Raw genomic sequence first — 6,699 nt, forward strand, 5'->3', positions numbered from 1 at the left:
GAAGAGCTTTGTAAAGAAATCACTTATTACTTAACACAGATCAAGGTAAAGAGAGGTCTGGTCCATAAAGGTGATGAGGCTGATGATGGTGATGATGATGATCATCATCATAATGATTATGATCACGATCATGATAATGATGACAACAACTGTATAGAATGACTTTTTGGGCCCCAGTTCTTCACTCTTCCCCATATCTTATCTCTCTTGCCATAAAACTTTGCAATTCCTCCTACAAAAGGGAGGGTATATTTTTCTACTCCTTGATTTGGGGCTCAACCATGTGACTTGCTTTGGTCAATGGGATATTAGCAGACATGACACAGGAGGGGTTTGAAATGCACTTGTGTGGTTGGGTAGACCCTTCATGACTCTGCCCTCAACATGAGAAGAGCTTCCCCTAGGTAGCTGCTTCCCCTTCAGCCTGGGCTGCAGAATAAACACAGGAGGATCAGAGCCAACCTATCCTGAAGTGAAATAGATGCTTATTATTATATGCCTTTGAGATTTTTGTAGATGTTTGTTATGCAGCAATAGCTGACTAATACATGATGGTGAGGGCAATGATGATAATAATAAACATATTTACTTCTATTTATAGAGAGTTCCTTTTGATAATACTGAGGAGACAGAAAGTACAAGGGCTGTGGGTTGTGAGGTCTGACTTGGTTCAAATCCAGGCTCTGTAACTTATTGTGTGATTAGGGCATTCAAGCTCTCTTAATTTCAGTGTCCTCATCTGTAAAATAAGAATAAAATTTATCTTAGAGTGTAGTCATGAAGGATAAATGGGATGCTGCCTATTAGGTGCCTGGTACAGAGGAAGAAAACAAGAAAGAAGGGAGGGAAGGAAGGAAGGAGGGAAAGAAGGAAGGAAGGAAGGGAGGGAGGGAGGGAGGAAAGAAGGAAAAAAGAAAGAGAGGGAGAAAGGAAGTTCATGAAAACAGAAAGTTCACTTGGAATTGAGGGCGAAGGTTCACAGCTCACACTTCGCCTGCCTCTGAGTTCTTTTCACCCTGCTAGACTCCGAGAAGGATGCTGTGCCCCCCTCCCTGGGCCTCCCAAGGCATACAGCATTTCCAGCAGTACCATGCCAGGTGTTTGATGCTTTCACAAGGCTTCTCTTCCTTTTAAACCTGTTGCCACAGGAATAGAGCTCCCGTACTGGCAAAGGACTGGCAGAAAGAATGAGAAAGGGGGAAAAAAAATACACCCTGGTATATTCTCACTGGGAAATTATCCCTAGCCTTTGATATATTAAAATTGAAGAGCTGTAAATGCTGGTTGTCATGGTGACGTTTTGCATGCCGCCCTGCGATTGGTGGTGTAAGTTCACTTTCCTCTGGGTGTTGCAGCCTAATTAACTGTTATTTTTGTCAGTGTGGAGGAAGAGCCCACACTTGGGGTTTTTGGCAGTGATCGCAGCCCCTGTGGATTGAGTTAATTTTCATAGACTACAAAGAGAGAAATGGCTGGGCCCCAATCATAGTTAGAGTCTCAGGAAAGTTGCCAATGTTTAAGTAAGAGTCAGAGAAAATATTACAGCACCCCTCCCCAACTTCTCCTTTCGGCAATTTCAATTTCTCTAGCAATGGCAAAACTTATTTGGGTTGGAGAGGGGATAAAAGGCAGTCGTTAACCCACACAAAGAATCAACCCTTTGTTCCTCCTTCTCCTGATTCTGCCTCTCCCACCAGACACGCATGCACTTGTGTGCCCGTACTCGCTGGAATGTTTAGTTTTGCACTGTCATCCCATGTAGGTTGATATTGCACATTAAGAGTATGCGAGCAAGGCTAGCAGGGACATGTGAAAGCCATTTGATCTATTTCTCTATCTCCACATGCAATGTCATCATTATGCCAGCCAACTTGCTGGATCCAGCCAGTTCCCTAAAGACCTCCAGGAAAGGAATTCCATGTTGCCACAAGCCTGAAAACCAGAAAGTTGTCTTGCTGCAATTCAAACCAATTTGTTTTCAATTTTGATTCTTAGATGAGCTGAAGTCAACGTGTGTTATAATATGAATTGCTCAATTCATATTCTCTCTCTCAATTTATTTCTGTTTTTTTTTTTTTTTTTTTGCTTCCTGCCACATGTTTTTAAAAACTGAAGACTCTTTTTTCTTCAGGAAAGAGGAAAGCAAATTTTGCCCTACTAATAACGTGGGTTCCATTCTTAGAAGAAACTAAGCTCTTCCTGAGGGGCCGGTGGTGGGGAGCAGTTGATAATACGGCATATGTGTTGCCGGCTAAAAATGTAGAGGATACGGGTGGAAACTTGAAGCTAACCTGGGAAGAGGGAAAAAGGAGAAGAAACACTGGAATGGGGCCCTGGATGGGAACATAATCCCAGAAAGCTGTCTTAGGAAGCATAGTGGGCATTTAAAAATTCTTTTTGACCACTCTGCTCCTTTGCATAACCTTCTTTGTTGGGAGATTTCTCCACTTCACGGCAGAAGCTTAAAACTCTCTTTACAGCAGCTTTTGCAGCGAAGGCACAGGCACGGGGCAGAGACTCTGTCAATCAGTCATACCCGTGCACGACTTTGAAATGGAAGCTAGATGCCACAAGGAATCCACTGTGGAGAGAGGGGCAGCGGGAGAGCTCAACTTCCAGTGGCAAGGAAGGCAGAGATTCTTGCAATAGCATCCCGTGCCCAGCGCCAGCAGATGGACCAGGGCGTCTGGGCCGGGGTAGCCGCAGGGAGCTCCACTTGCACAAGGCTGCAGTTTCATTTCATTGGTGCTCCTGAACCCATGGCCTCTAAGCCAGGGTCTCTGGAGATTCTGTGTGTGCATGACAAATATCCTTTAATAAAATCTGTGTGCATGCATGTCTGTGGACGCACGTGTGCACACATGTGTATGTGTGTTTGATATAGCTTATCGGCGGTTAGAAGTAGAATGAGGATGGCCCAAAGAATCCTTTGGGAAAGAATGTACATCTTGTTGCCTCATGAAACAGGTCCCAGCTCTTATCCAAGAGATCACATTTGGGATTATTTTCGACACCGTAACCAACAGAGCGTTACTCAGCTATGAGGATCTCAAATTAATAGTTAAATCAAATTTGGAAAAGCCTCACTTCTTGGAGATAAGGTTTTACTGGCATGCAGGGAACTTGAGTTTGACGCTTGGGCTCAATCATACACTCCTTGTTGTAGACCTGATGATTTGGCTGACCAGCCCGTGCCTTCCCCCGGCATTTTGCGTACCTGTCTGGATCTATCAACTCTAGCACAGGGCAGATCTTGTTGATGTGAGTGATGTAGGAGGACAGAGCTCACTCAGATGTGGATGCCTTGCCAGCATTCCTTGTCACTTCTGAGTTACATGTGTGTAGACATCGTCCAGCTTCAGAGCAGGGTGGCTCAGGTGAGTCAGACACCACGTGGGCAGAGATGGAACATACCCCTTTTTGCTTTCTTCTAACTGAGATCGAAGATGCAGATCAGGCATCAGAGATGTCTTGGCAGAAAGGAGACTTTGGGAGTTCTTAAAGCATCAGTGACATTGGACAAGGCAACGGCCCATAGTGGTAACAGTCTCAGTGGTGACCTGCCAAAGGGAAGAGGTAATAAAGTCCTTGCCTCATTAAACTAACCAGTGATTTCTGTTACTGTCACCTAAGAAGGCTAGCTGATGCAGAAGGGCTTGGCTGCCTGTGTTTGTAAATAAAGTTTTATTGGAACACATGCCTATAACTGCTTTGGCACTGCAATGGCAGAGTTGAATAGCTATGACACAGACTGTTTGGCACACAAAGCCTAAAATATACACCCTCTGCTTCTTTACACAAAAAGTATGTTGACCCTTGGTCTATGGCATTGCCACTCAAAGAGTGGTCTGGGGAACAGGAGCATCTGGGCGCTTATTAGAGATACAAATGGTCAGGACCCACCCAAGACCTACTGAGTCAGAATCTCTGGGTGTGGGGCCCATGAATTTATGTTCTAACAAGCCCTCTGAGTGATTCTCATGCACATGAACATTTGAGAAACACGTTCTAGAAAGCTTGTCTTTCATATTGCAAGGAAATCTGTCACCTTGAAGATGTGATGTTTCTAGTTCTATTCCTGAAACCACCCAAAACAAATCTAATCCCTCCTTCTCCCAATGGCCCTCAAGACATCTCAAGGGTCTCCTCATTCCTCAAGGGTCTTTTCATTCTCTTTGATAAAGAGACTTATTTCCTACAAATGTTCTCCATCCATCTCTCCATCATTTTCATCCTGGCCATCTAAGACGCTTCAGTTTATCAGTGCTCCTCTCACTGTCTTGCCTGAACTCGAAACCAGAAGATATTTTTTGAGCACCAACATAAATGCACTCTCGTGTGGGGAGCAGATAGCACAGTGCTTAAGTATTGGGACCTTGCAATCAGACAGGTGGATTTATACCCTGGCCTTGCCCTATTAGAGCCATGACCTTGGCCAGTTACTTAATCTCTCCAGCCTGTGAAATGAGCAAAATAATTATAGCGTCCACCTCATGGGGCCATTACGAGAGTTAAATGAGATAATGCACAAATATCTGGCTCTTGATAAACGTTGAAAGAGTGATGTTATTACTAACCAGTGTCCCATAACAAACATTTTACCTGTTTAGTTAGAGCTGTGTCTAAGCCAAAAAGGGAGCAGTAAATGGTTGGCTATCTTTGTACACAAGCCTTTGTCTGTGGTCCTACCATCACGAAGGACATCACCAGCTCTGCATGTGCCCCAAAGCCCTTCGCTTCCTTTCCACGATATAAGATTTCCCAGTTGCAATTTGATTCTGTTGCCTTTCCCTGGTTGTCATTCAGCACCTTCAGTTACATTTGACAGGGCAACAATTATTGAATGCCTACTGTATGTCAGGCACTGCACTAAGCAACCGGGAGATAGAGGTAAACAAAAGGACATCATTCTTGAGAATATCTCATTGTAGAGCAGTGCTTAGCAGAGAAACCCCCTTTTTCCAAACAAGGTTTAATGCAGAAATGTATTGAAAAGTGAGATGAAAGTGGGGACACTCCAGCTGAACCGGGAGGGGGTCTGAGCTCTACTCCCTGAGGTTCCTCCTGAATCCCACTCCCCAAACCCCTCTAAAAGATCCTGAGGAATCCTCCCAGAGCTCTAGATACCTGCAAAACAAAAATGGAAGACCACTGGCCCATGTGGTGTGGAATGTGGGAATCAGACAGGGCTGGGCTGTTAAAGCATTCCTTCCTGAGTGTTCTATCTCTTTCTTGAGGAGCTGAAGGGGAATATTTCTGGTTCTTCTCTAATTCTGTATTTCCATTTCTGAGCAAACATCTCCGAAAGGATCCTTCTATCTTTCCCTCCTATCTTCTGTTCCCTTCTGTGTCTCTCCTCAAATCACTGTCTCTCCTAAACCCTCACATCCCAGAGGAGTTGAGAGGCGGGGAGGCTTGACGAGTGTAGTGGGATCTGTTGGTTTTGTCTGGTCTGCATCTCTTTCCTCTTCTTCTGGTCACAACATCCCAATTGTTCTAAGAGGGACCACCACCTTTTTCCTGCACTCAAACTACATCATTCTGGTAGTGATGACTTCATTCACAACTCTACCAGTGAGCATGTGACTCAGCCTGGCCAATCAGAGCACCACATCCCCCGGCCTCAGTGATTGGTTAAATTTTGACCCAATCAGAGCTGAGACTATTGAGAGAAAAACAAAAGCTTTTCTGCTGGGCTTGAGCTGTGAGGTTGTAAGCCTGGCTCTCCCAGAGCATGGTGTAGAGGGAATATAGGTCCCAGATGGGCACAGTCCCCTTGGCCCTGTCAGCACCTCATTTCAGAGTGGGAGGCAGGTGGAAGAGGCCAGGGGATCTGACTGTCTAGGTCTAAGGGAGGTCCTTCATCAGGATTCCACTTGGTCAAGATCCGTGCATTCATCCTTAAAAAGATACCCCCCCAACATTAGATCTATATTGTTTAGTAGTGAAGAGAGTGATCTCTGAAGTCAAGCAGATCTGGCCTCCATTCCTGCCTCTGCCATTCACAGACAATGTGAACTTGGGCTAGTCACTTAGCCTCTGAGAGCCTCAGTTTCCTCATCAGTAGATTGGGGATACCAGCACTTTTGTCATTGATTGTTATGAGAATTTAATGAGGTCATAAAGGTAATGTGCTTTACCACAGAACCTGGTACCTAGCAAACCTTCTAAAATGTCATTATTAACTCAAAAAAGAAAAACCAAGCGTAGATATCCAGGCTCTAGAAGACTACGCATTTTCCATGGGCTTTGGATGAATGCTACAGCAGGTGGGGGAATGGGAAATCAGTTTTTTCTAGCACTTAGGAAAAAAAGGGATGGGGAAGGGGCAGTGACGACAGGAATATAGAACTTTAAGAAATGGCTTAGTCTTCAAAGGGCTGCCACTCCTTGACAGTAGCCATTTTATGCTTGACTGTCAGCTCTCACAAGCTGGAAGTGGCCAATCTCTGCAGACGGGCAGACAGTGTGGCTATCACATTATCATGCTATAAATTAACATTTCAATATGAAACTGGTATTGAAATGCAGCTCAAATCAATTCCACCACCCCCTCTTCAGTCTTGCCTTGCAATTACTGCCCTCTGATTTTTGTTGAGCAACCAATGAACCCAACTGGACTCCACTCCATTTTTGTTGTCAGTAGGAGAAAAAAAGGAGGATTCTGCTCATCCCAAGTAATAACTCGAAACAACGGTG

Source organism: Ceratotherium simum, chromosome 26 (genome assembly GCF_057802395.1).
Source record: "Ceratotherium simum simum isolate JZ-2026a chromosome 26, ASM5780239v1, whole genome shotgun sequence".
Lineage (NCBI taxonomy): Eukaryota > Metazoa > Chordata > Mammalia > Perissodactyla > Rhinocerotidae > Ceratotherium > Ceratotherium simum.